Here is a 17,644-nt window from a genome sequence, read left to right as displayed (position 1 = left end):
GTAAATCATCGATTAATTACCGTTATTAGATTCGTCGCGAAAATTTACACCATCCCTAAAAAAGTTTTACAAATAGACTTCATGCATGCGAGATTCTTTTTTCGAAAAATATGCGTGCTAGTTTTGTAGAAAGCCAAACAAGGCCGAAGTTGCGAAGAAGGACGGCGACTGGGTTGATAGATGGAGCACGGGGAAAGGACGTGGGGTATTTAACTTTTTACCATTATAACAAGCGCCACCTCCTCAGATAGCACTTTTAGATTTGGCGATACATTTTTAGCAGATGAGAGAGAAAAAATACAGAATTACCATTTTTGCTCGCGTGACACGCCAGCACCGCAGTCCAGCTCGAATCCTAGTCAGCAAGGTCATGTAAAATGACCTCCCCTGCCCTGCCCCTTTGTTTATCCATCCCAAGCTGCCCACGGGTTCCCTTGCCCCTGTTGTCGCCCTCTCGAGCACCTGCCCCCGCCCTGCAGCGCTGCCCCCACCCTACAGCGTTGCCCAGCACAGCTGCCGCGCTTCCACACGAGCTGTGTCGCCGCCGCCGCCGCCGCCGCCGCCGCCACCGCCCTCGATCCCAGCAATGCGAGCGATCCATGGGGCGCGCTCGTGCTGCAAGAAGAGCGGGCTGAAGAAGGGGCCGTGGACGCCGAAGGAGGACGAGAAGCTCATCGCCTACATCAACAAGCACGGCTAGGGCAACTAGATGTTGACGTAGAATTGGCCAACACACAAGTGCTAGAACGCGCAGGATCGCAACGATCGCAACCTGATGAAGCACACCGACGATCGGTCAGACCGGTCGCACCAACCGGTCAGACCGGTTGGACGCAGAGAACTTCGCGAAGACCTAGGGCCACGAGCTCGGGAGGGACCCCGTCGGAGCTCGCAGATCTAGAGTTGTCTTGGAGTTGGCAGGCCTCCCAAGACGCCCTTGAACGCTGTAGAGACGAGCAATGAACAGCACGAGGTTGGAAAAGTTAGGATTTGAGTAAAAAAGTAAATAGTAGATTTGTTTGATTCAATTGGTAGAAGGACCTCAATCGGCCGTGGCTTTTATATTTATAGGCCGGGGAAGACGCACTCCTTCCAAATCGGATTACAAACAAACTGTACAAAAGAAATCTAATCAGACTCGGATTACACAGAGCCAGACCGGTCAAACCGGTCGGCCATGCACTTTGCCAATTTTGACTGCCAACATATGCCCCCTGCTTTTTGGTGAGCTTTGCAAGCCAAAAAGCAAGTACCAGAAACTAGCATAGTTACATGAATTTACACAGAAAATATAAGGCTAAAAATAATGCTAAGGGCGATACTCTATACCGGTCGTCTTCGTCTTCAAGCGTCTTGCCACACGCTGGGATAATATTTCTTCAAGTATCTTCCATTAAGAGCCCTTAGAAGACGTTCTCCCTGCATCGTCTCCACCATATAAAAATTTCCGAAGATAACCTTGACAATCTTGTACGGTCCTTCCCAACTTGACGACCACTTGCCGAACTTATTACTCTTCGTCCCAAGAGATAATATTGTCTTCCATACCAGCTCACCAATTTGAAAAGATTTGGCTCTTACCTTTTTGTTGTAAGCTCTATCCACCCGAAGTTTGTCCCTCTCAATTTCCTTCAAAATTTGCAACCGCTTGTTGCTTACTTCATCAATATTTTCCATCATCAAGTCATAGTAATCAACAGCGGTAAGGTCATTTTGTTTAGCCAATCTATAAGCGTCCAGATTCACCTCAACGGGCAAAACGGCCTCTTGACCATATACAAGCTCAAAAGGAGTAACTTTAGTAGCACCATGTCTAAATATACGATGAGCCCACAATACTTCAGATAATACCTCATGCCACCTCCTGGGATTCTCTTCTATCTTCTTCTTGATGAGCTTTATCAAGATCTTATTACTAGACTCGGCCTGACCATTGGCCTGAGTATAGTATGGAGATGAATTGAGTATTTTGATCTTATAAGATTCGGCAAAATCACGTACCTCCTTTGAAATAAAAGATGAACCTTGATCCTTTGTCAAAGTTTGAGGAATACTGAATCTATGAATAATATGCTCCGTAATAAACTCAATTACCTCCCGATGTGTCATATTTTTCAAAGGAACTGCTTCGGTCCACTTAGTGAAATAATCCGTAGCAACTAACACGAAGCGATGTCCCTTTGAAGAAGAGGGATTAATCTGACCAATAAAATCCAACCCTCAACCTCTGAACGGCCATGGCTTGATAATAGGATGCAATAACGCAGCAGGCACCAGTTGAACATTAACGAACCGCTGACATTCTTCACACCCCTTATAATATCTGAAGCAATTCGCCATCATAGTTGGTCAATAGAAACCGGCTCTCCTAAGTAACCACTTCATTTTATGAGCCGATTGATGTGTACCACAGATGTCTTCATGAACTTCTCCCATAGCAACACGAGCCTGATCAGAATCTAAGCATTTGAGAAGTACATCTTTGGCGGTCCGACGATAAAGCTCATCATCGATCAAAACATATTCAAATGCCAAACGCCGAATATTCCTCTCTGCACCATGACCAGGGTCCTTCAAATACATCACAATAGGCACCCTCCAATCAGCAACCTCGGCCTTCCCTTTGAAATTGAAAGAATCAGTAAACTCAGCTTTATCTTTTAACCGAAGAATAGGAGTAAAAGCATCTATCTTTCCGGAAAAATTAGATATAAATCTTCTCAAGTAATTCACTTTACCCAGAAACTTTTGCAAGCCTTTCTTGCAAGAAGGAGCCTCCACTTTCTTCATAGCTTCAATTCTCTTTGGATCAATCTCTATGCCCTTTTCATGAATAATGAAGTCCAAGAACTTCCCACCGATACACCAAAAGCACACTTGAGCGGGTTCATCTTCCAACCATACTGACGCATCCTCTCAAGAGCAAGTCTTAGATCAGCCAAATGATGGCTCAAGCTGGCCGATTTAATCACAGTATCATCAATATAGACCTCCAATATAATACCAAGTAAATTATGTAAGATCAAATTCGTAACTCTTTGATAAGTAGCACCAGTATTCTTTAATCCAAAAGTCATAACAACCCACTCAAACAAATCAACAAAACCAGAACATCTAAAGGCCGTTTTAGATGTATCTTCTTCGGCCATGAATATTTGATTGTAACCCGCATTACCATCAAGAAAATTGATAACCCGATGTCCAGAAATTTCATTGATCAACATATCGGCTATAGGCATAGGATATCCATCCTTAGGAGTAGCTTTATTAAGATCTCTAAAATCAATGCAAACTCTAATCTTGTCCGAATCTTTCTTTTCAACGGGCACAATATTAGAGATCCACTCTGCATAATGACGAGATCGAATAAATCCAGTATCTAATAAACGATTGATTTATTCTTTTATTCGGTCATACATAACAGGATTAAAACGCCTAACAGGTTGCTTATAAGTTCTAAAACCGGTTTTGATCGGTAGCCGATGCTCAACCAAATCACGACTCAAACCAGGCATCTCAGAGTATTCCCATGCAAAACAATCGACATATTCTTTTAATAACTTTATTAAATCGGCTTTACATTCATCCGATAAATTTGTATTTACAAAAATCGGCCTAGGGATAGTACCATCTCCAATATCTACTTTTTCTAATGGATCAGCCGACGTAAAACCTTGGCCTAACTTATCAAAATCACTGAAGTCCTCAATGGCCTCGCACATATCGTTCGCCTTGTCCCGATAGTGCTCGATGCGCTGCTGCAACCAGTTTGCGCTAGACCGGTCTGACCGGTCAGAGGTAGCGGTCTGACCGGTCGGCTCTGTGCTATCGCCCTGCTGCATCATAGAAATAAATGTAGTCGATTCTCCATCGGCTTTAAGACAGCAGACACAAAACCCTCTTTGGTGCAACTGATGAAGTCATAATCGGTCAAATCCAGACCCGATAAGCACTTGATGTGGTCATGCGCACCAATTAGCTCGGAATCGGCAGTTCCAATGAAAGATGAGGTGTCGCCATGCACAACCTCAATTTCATCGCCGAACCACTGAATGAGAAACTGATGCAAGGAAGATGGTACACATTGATTGGCATGGATCTAATCACGCCCAAGTATGAGGTTGAAGTTACTTTGCACCTCGGAGACGAAGAACGCCGTTGCAATTGTCTTGCTCCCAACGGTCAACTCCATCAAAACAATGCCGCTGACCGTCATGTTTGTCTTGATCAGTTCTTCGTCCGTCCTGCCAAACTTCTTGTAGAGTGAATAGGGCATTAAATTCACAATTGCCCAACTATCCACAAGCATACGAGAAACTAGCTTCCCATTGATATGCCCCCTCAAGTAGAGAGCCTTCAAGTGATTATCTGAATCTTTGGGCTTCTGAAAAATAACTTTGCGCGGCCCAAAATTCAGATGACCAGACTCCTCCTCCAGAATCGCCCAGTAGTCATCAGAAAAGCGCACCACATTGATCTCCATGTTGGTGCGTTCCGGACAAGCCTCATAATCCACCAACTCTTCTTCTTCTAGTACTGAAGGAGCTGCTGGAACCTCTGTTGTGCTCAGAGCCGAAGCGAGAACGCTTTCTTCGACCTTCTACTCAGGCTCAGGGTCGACCGGTCTGACCGGTTGCTCTGAGCTGTCAGACCGGTCCGGGACACCGGTCAGAACGGTCGGCTGGGGCGGTCCGACCAGTCCTGATGGCTGGTCAGTCGTCTTGACCTGCCACACCTTGCCTTGAGGGATCTTTGGTCTGTACTTCTCGAAGTGCTCATCCCTCAACTTCTCCGCCTCTTTTTCCTTCTGTTCTTGGCAGCGAAGACGCTGCAATTTCCTCTTCTGAGTATGTGTTAACCCCGGTGGGCACCACCTAGGCTGGAAGTACTTCGCTTTGCCTTAGTCTTCGGGGTTGCTGCTGCTGGCCTCATAATCATTGGCCAACACAAGCTTTTGAGAAGTATTGACCGATTTCTCCACAATCATCGGTCCTTCTTGTGCATCTTGAGCTTTACTCTTTTGATCTTCAACTTGCACAACCTTAACTGGAGCCTTCTCAGAATCAACTTGCATTGGTTCAGGTTCGTCCCTTTTCTCCTTGACACGGTACTCTTGGCGCACATGATGAAATTGGGCCGGTCTCTGCTGAGACCGGTCTGACTGGTCGGGGTAGACCGGTCTGACTGATCCGGGGTTTAGTCCCTGACCAGATTGGTTCTGTCCAAATCAGTCGTGAACCAGCTGCTTCAACCTGTCGAACACAGGTCCTCTGGAGCTTCCCTCCCCTAGAAGTGTGGTGGATATGGCATCGGATAGCATTGCATCCAAAATCCCCCATTCTCCCATGCGGGAAACCGAGAATCCGATTCCGGCGGCGGCCAAGGCATGGTGGCATACATTGGCTGCATCTGCTGTGGAGGGAACAAACTAACTACATCACACCTATGTTTGCTTGATTCTCCCATAGGAGATGAAGGTGCGCCTTGACGCGGACGTGACCTCGGCCTCTTTTTTATGGGCCGATCGTTTTGAACGGTCTTTGAGTACTTGTTTAACAGTTGGCCAAAGATAGGCTTCTGATTTGCAAGCTTGCCCTGCACCTTTGGCTAATTAGTTTTCCACGTACCCACTTCCGGATGCTTGGGCTTGAATGTCCAGGGCTGACCGCCAGGGCGGTCTGACCGGCCACCAAGACCAGTCTGACCGGTCGAACCGATCGAAGCAACCGGTCTGACCGGTCTCTGCTGTGCAGTAGACCGGTCACCTGAAGAAGATCCCTCTTATCCCCCGAGTGTTCGAGGCTTAAGCATAATTCTGAGGTTCTTCTTCTCATTAGGAGCCTTCTCCTGAACCACCTCCCTGGCCAAAATCATGTTATTAGCATTCAACGGCCTTTCATCACCAATGACAACGTTCTTGCCCTTTGCTCCTTCAACTTGATCTGGCCGAATCAGCACCTTTGCATTGTTGAGATCAATGGTGTGAACTGGAAATGGAGCTTTATCTATTTTCATCTCCGGAAAGGTCAATCGTCCTTCATTTATGGCCGATTGTACCAGTTGACGAAATACATTACAATCATTAGTTGCATGAGATGAAGAATTATGAAATTTGCAATAAGCACGCCGCTTTAGCTCCTCAAGCAGCGGTATAACATGAGTAATCTTTAAATGCCCAAGTCGTAATAATTCATCAAAGATACGATCACACTTGGATACATCAAAGGTAAATTTCATTTCTTCTTGCCGATTCCTTTGAGTCGGCTTGAGAGATGCACAAGAACATGATTTGGCCGAAGCAGGACAAACAAACTCAGTAGCATATACCTCCTTATCCTCATCGTCCGATGAATCGGAATCATATTCAACAATATGCGTGTTTGAACGATGGAACTTGTAGGTATCTTTTTCTTTTTTAAATTTTGCCTCTTAGCCTAAGGCTCTTACCTAAAGCTGATTTAAAGAATAAAAACTCGAACCATCAAACTTCTCTCTATAACTAGAACGTAAACCCGCAAGAGCCAAATCAACCAAATCATTTTCAAAAAGTGACAAATTAAAACATCGGTTTTTGATATCTTTAAATCTTTTAAAGTACTCATGGATAGACTCATTTCTACCCTGTCTAACCGATGTCAAATCTGTCAACTTAGTTTTTTTATCCCCACTATAAAAGTGATCATGAAATTTTTGCTCTAATTCATCCCAAGAACGAATCGAGTTCGGGGCTAATGACGAAAACCAAGAAAAAGCCATTCCAGTCAAAGACAAAGGAAACATACGAACGCGCAAAGACTTGCTAGAACCAGCTTCCCCAAATTAAGCGATGTATTGGCTAATATATTCTCAAGTGGATCGGTTATCATCACTGCTAAACTTGACAAAATTGGAAACACGCCAACCAGCAGGGTAGGGAATCAAATCAAAAGCATCAGATACGGCCTACGATACAGCCGACTCCTACCCATAACAAAACCAAGTTTATCTTTAAGTATATCGGCCAGATCTTCCTTCATCCTAGCAAGATCGGCCTCATAGTTGCCTGTAGATGTTTGGCCAAAATGATGTGTCGCAGTAGTGGACATCGTTTGTGTGGCATATTGTGGATTGGCCTTAAGCCAATCATCCCAAACATCTTTGGACAATGGTGGAGAAAAAGGGGGTTCACCGTATGATTTCGTAGTATACGGCGGCACAAACTCCGCCAATTCTTCTTCCATGCTAGGGTCAGCCGAAGTAGAAAGAGACGCGAGTTGTGGCTGTGACGCAGAACCGAGCACCATGGCACCGGTCTGACCGGTCCGCCCGCCGAGGCACCAGTCTGACCGGTCGGCTGGACTGGTCTAACCGGTTCAGCCCTGGACGGCCGAACTGTGCCTGGCGGGGGTGTCTATCCCACGAAGAAATTCGGTGGCATACCATACTGATAATTCTCTGTTGGTGCGGCCGAAAAACTAGGGTTAGGGATGAAGTTAAAATAATCATTAATAGGCTTCTTACCCTTATTTTGTAGACTCAAGACCATAAGTAAATCTTGTGTAAGCTTTTGCGATTGTTCGAATCTACCCAAAAAGTCTTCAGCAAACTATTTAATGGAATCGAATGTAAAACTTACATCGCTTGGAGTGGAAGCAGATGAAGCAGCAGCTGTAGCCGTAGTAGATGGGTTCGGCGGTGGCAGCGCGAATGTGGGCGTGACGAACTTATCCTTCTCGATCACACCTTGCCGAGTCTTCCCAAAGCATGCAAGCAATCTCTTCTTGGCCTCCTCCTGCTCCTTCTGGAGCGCGGCCTCAGATTGCTTGCGGTTCTCCTCAGGTATATCTTCACACTTGATGTCAACGAGAGTGAAATTTACCTTGGAGGGGTTAACCTTCTCACCGGTCATTACGTCCGATGAATATAGATCTGTCCCCAGTCGAGTCGCCAAAAAGTATGTTGACGTAGAATTGGCCAACACACAAGCGCTAGAACGCGCAGGATCGTAACGATCGTAACTTGACGAAGCACACCGGCGACCGGTCAGACCGGTTGGACGCAGAGAACTTCGCGAAGACCTGGGGCCACGATCTCGGGAGGGACCCGTCGGAGCTCGCGGATCTAGGGTTGTCTTAGAGTCGGCAGGCCACCCAAAACGTCCTTGAACGCCGTAGAGACGAGCAAAGAACAGCACGAGGTTGGAAAAATTAGGGTTTGAGTAAAAAAGTAAATAGTAGATTTGTTTGATTCGATTGGGTAGAAGTATCTCAATCGGTCATGGTCTTTATATTTATAGGCCGGGAAGGACGTACCCTTTCAAATCGGATTACAAATGGACTCTACAAAGGAAATCTAACCAGACTCGAATTACACATAGCCAAACTGGTCAGGTCGGCCCGAGCGGTCGTCCGCGTACTTTTGCCAATTTTAACTGCCAACACTGGCGCACCCTCCCCAAGAATGCCGGTGAGCACCCCCGACCGATCGGTGCTCTCATTCATCTCGATCACCACGATACGCTTTGCAGATATGGATGGCTCTCTATGCATGCATGCTCACCTCAATCGTTCCCCATCCCCTTCCCATGGCAGGGTTTTTTTTTTAGCGAAAGGAGGGTTCCCATGGCAGGGCTCGCGCGGTGCGGAAGAGCTGCCGACTGCGGTGGACCAACTACCTGAGGCCGGACATCAAGCGCGGCCGCTTCTCCTTCGAGGAGGAGGAGACCATCATCCAGCTCCACAGCATCCTCGGCAACAAGTAAGCATCAGTAGTCAGTACAAGCAATTTTTTTCCTCTCTGGCTGTGGCCTAGCTAGCCTGGCTATAGCTTCGCTATTTTTGCTCCCTCTACTAGTAGAAGTAGTAGGTGAGCGTACTAGTACGGTTTCTGACGCGTGAATGATTGGCTGGTGCTGTGCATAGGTGGTCAGTGATCGCGGCGCGGCTGCCCGGACGGACGGACCACGAGAGATCAAGAACTACTGGAACGCACATCCGCAAGCGCCTGCTCTGCATGGGCATCGACCCGTCGCCCACGGGCCCCGCCTCGACCTCCTCGACCTCTCCGCGCTCCTCAAGCCCGCCGCGGCGCCGCCTACTACCCTACGCAGGCCGACCTCGTCACGCTCCGCGCCTTCGAGCCGCTCACCAACTAACCGGACCTGCTCCGCCTCGCCGCCTCCACCCTGCTCTCGGGCTCGGCCGCGATCGGCGACAGCAGCAGCAGCAGCTTCTTCCTTGGCTGCTGCAGGCGCAGATGGCGGCGGCGTACAGGTCGGCGGCGGTGCTGGGCGGCGCTGCAGGGTGGGGGCAGGCGTTCGAGAGGGCGAGAGCAGGGGTAGGGGGGAGCCCGTGGGCAGCCTGGGATGGATAAAGAAAGGAGCAGGGGCAGAGGAGGTCATTTTACATGACCTTGCTCACTAGAATCCTAGCTGCACTGCGGTGCTAGCGTGCCACATGAGTAAAATTGGCAATTCTGTATCTTTTTTTTTCTTTCATCTGATAAAAACCTATAGCCAATTTTAAGAGTGCTATCTGAGAAGGTGCCACTTGTTATAATGGTAAAAAGTTAAATACCCAAAGGATGTGGGCGCGGAGAGGAAGGAAAGACCAGCGCGATTGGCGGGTGTGAGACGCAGATTTTGCCTACGGGTACAGCGGGTGGGTAAGCAGCGTCGCCGGTGTAAAAAGTAAGGTTAAAATGACAGATTCATTTTGCAACTATCAAAATCTATAGGTCCACCATGGGTCCTTAAGGTTGGAAGTCTGACAGGTGGGGACGCCGTGAGGGTTATGAGCTTATTAATCTTGGTAAAGAATATTTCAATTGTTTTGATTTCTTATAGTATAGATAGATAGATTCTAATTAGCTCGTGCGGAGCACAGGTTGATAGACTAGTATTGCTCTAGCCATGCAACATCGATCAGCCTAAAGTGACACTGACACAATTGAAACGATCACAAATTAGCAATCTGGATGAATGAAGCTCACTTTGGGGCAGGACGTGGTTTCAGAGCGAGAAGACATTGCTCACTTTGGGGCAAATTAAATATTCTACCTGCTGGTTCAATTACAGGAGGACATCGAAAATAAAAAGGGAAACCATATTGATCCCTACTGTTTCTACTGAAAAAACAAATTCAGTAATAATTTACCCCACAGTGAAGCAGTGGCACTGTCAATCTATGATGAAGTTTGTGGTGTGCGATTGATTATATTCATGCACGCAAATGCGAGCTCTGATCTCTGTCTGTGGCTGCGTTTGTGATCCATTGAGCGACACATGTTGTCTGTTGATACAACTGAACATCATATCGAAAGAATTGTGCGCTATTGCTGACTACTGTTATACAGCCAGCATTTGCAAGCATGAGGCATGCACACTACCAGCAGCAGGTACATACAACACAGAGGAGATAGCAATGCAATCACTCCATGATGATCAATGAAATCATCAAACAAAACACGAGCAGCTAGCCACGCTGCTTAATTATCGCAGTGTGAGCTCCTATCTACTCCGACCCGTCTCGAACAGGCCGAGGTAGCAGACAGACAGTCAGAGACTCATCAAGCTGATGAAGCCGCACAAATCAAACACGCAGACATACAGCCAGGTGGTCGCACACCAAGCAAACCCAGCTGCCATGGCAAGCCACACGTACTCGAGCACACACGCGCATCAGCCGGGCACATCGCAGCACGCGAGCTCAACTCGATCGCGCACAGGCAGCAACAAACTAGCCCCGGCCGAGCTCCGCCCCGGCCGCACGCACCCCGCCCCCGGGCCTGGCCGCACGCGCCCCCGGCCGGCCGATGCCCCGGCCGCCCAACGTCCCCGCCGGCCACGGGCCCAGTAGGAGTAGGCGCGCGGTGCACGCCCCTGCCGGCGGGCCCAGGAGAGGAGGAGGAGGAGGTGGCCGTACATAGAAGAGCAGAGGAGGCGGCCGTGGGGAGAAGAGCAGGAAGAGGAGGCGGCGGCCATGGGGAGAAGAAGGAAGAGGAGCCGGCCGTGAAGAGGAGAAGATCAGAGGTTCCTGCCGGAGGTTCTCGCTGCTCGCCGTTGCAGGAGAAGAAGAAGGTCGCTCGCCGTTAAGCTCCTAGGTAAGGACTTGAACAAAAATTTCGCATTCTGTATTTTGGTAGTGCTTTTAGTTAGTTTGTTGGTAGGTAGTTGTATGTCACTAGTTTCGATAGAAAACTCGATTGCCTGGTAGGTAGTTGTATCTCACTTTGCCGCTCTCGCCACCGCTGGAGAGTATTTTGGATAGAAAATTGTATTGCCTGTGATGATATATGCTATATATATTGACCTTGAGCTTGAGCATGAGTGTTAGTCGAAGTGTGTTATTTCTGTTCTATGGATATGCTTATCATGGTTGTCATGAAACCATGTGACACATCCATGCCCAAGCAACAACTCGGGTGCGATGATGTTAAGATTGGGCTGGATGTGTCACATGGTTTAATGGCGGTCATGAATTTATTATAGGTTTCTTATACTTCAAGTTCAAGGTCAAATGAAAGGGAACATATCTGAGACATGTTTGTTGGTTGTCGACCACTATGCTGTTTTATTTTTGCAGAATTTGAAACTGAAATGTTCAATTATTGATACTATGTAGTTGTTCTTTTTAGGAGAGGTTGTGGCACCGTCCTTGACTCGTCACTTTGCAGGACAGTTAGGTGAGTCATCACAGACTTTCATTTACTTATCTTGTTTGTGCTTCACGTAACTTAGGCGTCTCCCGTTCGAAAGAGATACGGTTCGAAATATGCAGCTCTTTGCATATATGGAACCGTATGTGTTTCGAATTGTCCACGTCATTTGGACAGCCCAAGGGTGTGTAGATATGGTTAGTTTTCATGGTCAACTCCAATCCGTACCAGAGTTTCGGCATCACCTCCCTGCTGTTCTCCGGATACACAATCTCCTTGACAGGACGTGTATTTGGAGAGCAGCGGGGAGGTGCTACCGAAATTCTGTCTCGGCTAGGAGTGGATCATGGAAACCAACCATATCTACACATCCTCGGGTGGGATTAGGACCTATCTTCACCTATTAGAGTTTGTTAGATATCGTGTATATGAAATCGATTTTTAAATTTCTCGCTCGTATGTTAAAGGATGGATGACCGTGAGTGGATGTACAAGGGCTGGCAGAGCAAACAAGAGTATATTGAGTTTGCTCTAAAGGTCAATGACTTTTTGGAAAAGGCATTTGATAGAGGACAGAGTAGAATGCCGTGTCCATGCAGCAAGTGTCAAAATAGGATACATCAATCACAACTCATTATGGGTAAACACATTATCACAAATGGGTTTGTGGAAAACTATACCCGGTGGATCTGCCATGGTGAAACCCATCGTGTGAGAGAAGAGGTAGTCAGACAACGCATCGATGATTATGATGCTGATGCCGGTTGCGCAGACATGTTAGCTGACTTTCATGAAGCACACTTCGAAGAAGGACCTAGAGAGGAACCGCCAAAGCCTACGGTAAAGCAGTATTACGACATGTTGTCTGCGGCACAGAAACCACTTCACCAGCATACCAATGTTTCTTAATTCGATGCTATTGCACGCGTACTAGCCTTAAAGTCTGAGTGTGGCATTAGTCGAGATGGCTTCGACAAAATGTTGACGGTTTTTGCTAGTCTGCTTCCGGAAGGACACATTCTTCCAAAGAGCGTATACAAGGCAGAAAAACTTCTTCGTAGTCTTAAGATGCCATATGAGAAGATACATGCTTGTCCGAAGGGATGCATGTTGTTTAGGAAAGAACATGCAGACGCAAACTATTGTACAAAATGTAAATCATCTCGGTGGCTGGAGGTAGATTCTGGTGATGGTCAAAAGAAACAGCTCAAAATTCCCGTGAAAATCGTACGGTACCTTCCATTCATACCGAGAATCCAACGTCTGTTCATGACCGAGGATTCAGCACAACAGATGAGATGGCACAAAAACGGCAAACGCTACCGTCCTTAGAAGATGATACATCCATCCGATGGTGAAGCATGGAAATATTTTGATAGGCGTCACACAATGAAAGCTCTGGTGGCTCGAAATGTACGTGTTGCATTGGCAACAGATGGATTCAATCCTTATGGAATGACGGCTGCCCCGTACAGTTGTTGGCTCATGTTTGTTATCCCCTTCAACCTCCCCCCTGGAGTTATCTTTCAACGGCAAAACATATTCTTGTCGTTGATAATTCCTGGATATCCGGGGGATAATATGGGTGTGTATATGGAGCATCTTATTGATGATTTGCTCCATGCTTGGGAGGAAGGTGTATGGACATATGACCGAGCTACAAAGACAAACTTCAAAATGCGAGTGTGGTACATGTACTCCCTGCATGACTTGCCAGCGTATGCGATATTCTGCGGCTGGTGTGTGCACGGGAAGTTCCCTTGCCCAGTATGCAAGGCAGCTATGAGGTTCATCTGGTTGGCGAAGGGTGGCAAGTATTCTTCGTTCGACAAACACCGACAATTCCTCCCTATTGTCCATCCATTCCGACGTGACATCAAGAACTTTACGAAAGGTGTCGTGGTCGATGAACCTCCACCGCAGATGATGTCAGGTATCGCGGTCCGTGAGTGGTTACAGTCGTTGAGGGTTAAAGAAGGTGGTGGTTTTGTGGGTTATGGCGAAGAACATGCCTGGACTCAGAAGTCGGGCCTGTGGAGGCTCCCCTACATGGATGATCTTCTTCTTCCTCATAACATTGATATGATGCACTTGGAAAAAAAAATATTGCTGAGGCACTCTGGGGTACAATCATGGACATTCTTGATAAAACAAAGGACAATGTTAAAGCCCGAGTAGATCAAGCTAGTTTATGCGATAGACCAAAACTGAATATTCCACCACCCAAAGATGGTAAGAAATGGAAAAACCTACAGCTGAATTCGTCCTGAAGAAGCACCAAAGGAAAGAAGTACTAGAATGGTTCCAAACTTTAATGTTCCCTGATGAGTATGCAGCGAATCTAAGGAGAGGAGTGAACTTATCTACTATGCGAATCAATGGGCTGAAGAGTCATGACTATCACATATGGATTGAGCGGCTTCTTCCGGTGATGGTTCGAGGCTATCTCCCTGACCATGTCTGGCAAGTGCTGGCGGAGTTAAGCAATTTCTTCCGCCAGCTATGTGTTAAGGAGTTGTCTCGGGCTGTGGTTGAACAAATGGAAAAATTGGCCCCTGTGTTGCTTTGTAAGTTGGAGAAAATCTTTCCACCCGGCTTCTTCAATCCAATACAGCATATGATTTTGCACCTCCCGTATGAGGCACAGATGGGGGGCCTGTTCAGGGACGTTGGTGCTACTCGATTGAGAGACAACAAAAGATCATTCGAACCAAATGCAAAAATAAATGCAAAATAGAAGCTTCCATTGTAGAAGAATACATTCTGGATGAGGTCTCCAACTACACAACAAAATACTATGGTGAAACCCTTCCAAGCGTGCACAATTCACCCACTCGTTACAATGAAGCCGAAAATGAAACGAACCTCAGCCTCTTCAAAGGGCAACTTGGAAGTGCAAGTGGTGCGACTCCTAAGGCCTTGGTCAATGAAGAGTTGCGCACTATCATGATGTATGTGTAGACCAACCTAGTGGAAGTCGAGTCGTACATATAGTAAGTTCTCAACAAACTATTTCCTCGAGTATTAACTATTCTGCATCCAACCCCCTTTACCTCTCGTTTATATAGGAAATTTACTCAACAATTCTAGCGTCGCCGAAGAGTTCCAACCCCGCACGAAGTTGACACCCTTCTTAAGTCCGGTGCGGGACAAAGAGCCCCCGATTTCATTTCTTGGTTCAAGCACAAGGTATAACAAATCCTCATACTTGTTAGACATTTGAAGTTTCTTGTCCATGCGAATAGTATAACAAACCATCATGCTTCTACCTGCAGGCCCAAAATGATGCGTCTATGTGTCCCGAGTTGAGACAAGTTGCCAATGGTTGTGCCTATAGGGTCTTGTCATACTCCGGTTATGATGTCAATGGATATCGCTTTCACACAAAAAGCCATGAGCAGAGTCGACCCAATCGAAGAACCACAAATTCTGGAGTTTGTACGACAGCCCTTGATGGGGTCGAGTATTATGGCATAATTGAAGAAATCTATGAACTCACATTTTATGGTTGCAAACCTCTTAAGCCTGTCATATTCAAATGCCATTGGTTTGATCCTAACGAAGTGCGACGGACCCCTCATCTCGGCCTAGTCGAAATTCGCCAGTCTTCAGTGTATCCAGGAGACGATGTCTATATTGTGGCTCAACAAGCCACGCAACTTTATTATCTCTCATATCCGTGCAAAACCGACGATCGCCTTACGGGTTGGGACGTGGTGTACAAGGTATCACCACACGGTAAAGTACCTATTCCAAATAATGAGGATTACAACATAGACCCAAACACATATGACGGGGAGTTCTTTCAAGAAGATGGGCTTGAAGGGCATTTTGAGATAGACTTAACCGGAGTGATCGAAATGGAAGTACATGATGATGAAATAGTTGATGACGAAGACACTGATGAGGAGGTTCATAATGCGAAGGACCTAGAATTACTTGAGCGATTACAATTAGGCGATCACAATGAGAATGAAATTCCACCTTTAGAGCACGGGCTTGAACTTCTCGACTTGAGTGATAGTGATGATGAGACATATGATCCAGCTAATCCCGATGAAGATGATTATTTCTAATACATGTATGATCCATACTAATTGATTTATTAATGTTACTTTTTAATTATGTCGCTTTTTTCTTTCTCTTTATAAGATCATTTTGTGTATATATATATATGCTGATTGGTTTACTATTTTTAATTGCAGGTGATTGAAGAAAGATGTCGGGCGGCGGACTTCAACGATCGGTCGCCTCACTATACAGAAGAATGATGCCACACTCGGATGCTGGTGAGGGCTCCGATAGTAGTTCTGGGTTGGGGCGAGGCAAGGGTCGAGGGAAGGGTGGACCCAAGAGGGGTCGAGGGAAGGGTGGAGGCAGGAGACGTCGGGAGCCTTCGCCTGTACCGCCATCTGAGGAGGAGGAGGAGGTAGTGGTGGTGGAGCTTGCCCAGGAGCAGGAGCAGGAGTGGGAGGAGGAGGAGTGGCAGGCGGACGCGCAAGAGGAGGTGGGGAGTCGTCTAGTGCTGAGGAGGAGGACACGGTCGAGGATACCTCTACGCCGGCTGTCTGGTTGCGAGGTCCCTCGCGACTCCCAGATAGGCCAATACCTGTTGCCTTGTGCCCGCTGATTCGACCGTGCGGGGATATGTAAGTAATTTGACATGTTATTACTACCTTTTTCATTTCCTAACTCGAAAATTACAGTACACACTAATATTTTCTCTTAATCAATGGTTGCAGGAGTTGGGCTGTCCTCAGTGGCGGTGCTCACAAACGCAAGGTCAACGGCATCCTGGGTCTTTTGTGCAGGGAGCACTTCCCAGGCCTGGTCCACTATCAAGGACGATACAAGCCGACCTGGACGTGGGACCACTACATCGCCGCCAACAACGATCAGTTGGATCGGAACGGCAGAGCCTTTGAGAACAAGGCGGAGCGGGTAAAGGGCGAGTTATGGGGAAGTTTTTCCCGCCAAAAAATGGTGAATACATCACATTCATTCAACACTTTTTCAATGATGACATGATCCATCGTCTTTATATGCAGGATTTTTACAGGTGCGATGAGGGATACGAAGAGCGGGCGGCGATTGTGGCTAACAATCGATGCGTTAAACTCATCAAGGACATGCATTATGAGGCGTAAGTCCAGTGCGTCATCAACTTTTGTGCACTTTTCCTAAAGCAGAAGATCGGGAAGCCTGAGGTGAGAGAGTTGAAGCTGATCCGAGAGCAATACTTATAGGTAAGTTTAAATTTATTATAAAATTAAAAACATCGTTAAATGTCTCTCTTCTTACTTGTCATGCATTTGATCACGTGTAGGTTCCTGCGTGGTGGTGTCCGAATGATACCGTGTGCTGGGAGCGCATAGTGGACAAGTGGTTCGACCCGGAGTGGCAGGAGAAGCACGATGCTGGCCGTCAGCGGCGATTGCTAATGCCAGGTCCAGCGCACCATCAAGGCAGCCTCAACAACGACGAGTACAGGGCTAGATGGGTACACACTACACAGACTCATTTCTCTAATCTAATGTTCAATTCAGCATAATTTGTAATCAACTTCTTCCTTTTTCGCAGTCGTCCTCACATCAAGGCCAGAAGTGCACCCCGTTCGTGGGATGGGCTCTGGCCCGCAAGGGCAAGGTGACATCCAATGTCACCTACAACCCTGACGACCCGCCCTCGGCGTACAGCAACCCGTCCATCCACAGTCGTATCCAGGCGTACACAGAGATGGGAAGACAGGTCCATGGGCCAGACTGGGATCCGAGGACCCAGCCCCTTGATGGAGAAGTCATTATGATGGTGGGAGGAGGCAAGAAACATGAGCGCTACTATATTGGCGACGGTCTTGTAGACACGGCCAGCACTCCCACCCTCTCCCAGATTCGAGCGAGGAGCACGGCCAATAGCCCGGCCATACGCCCACGGCTGTCCGCGTCGCAGCTCCAAGTGCAGGAAATTCAGGTTATTTCTTAATTATTCATAGTTCGTTCGTTTTGTACAT

General features: G+C 47.1%; 1 pseudogene; it reads left to right on the top strand.

The window, feature by feature from the left end:
• Positions 1-8,439: 8,439 nt before the first annotated feature.
• Positions 8,440-9,458, top strand: LOC120679712 (annotated as a pseudogene).
• The last annotated feature ends 8,186 nt before the right edge of the window (positions 9,459-17,644 follow it).

This window comes from Panicum virgatum, chromosome 6N (assembly GCF_016808335.1).
Source record: "Panicum virgatum strain AP13 chromosome 6N, P.virgatum_v5, whole genome shotgun sequence".
NCBI lineage: Eukaryota > Viridiplantae > Streptophyta > Magnoliopsida > Poales > Poaceae > Panicum > Panicum virgatum.
Note: the sequence above shows the minus strand (reverse complement) of the source record. Positions and strands in the feature narration are given on the sequence as shown.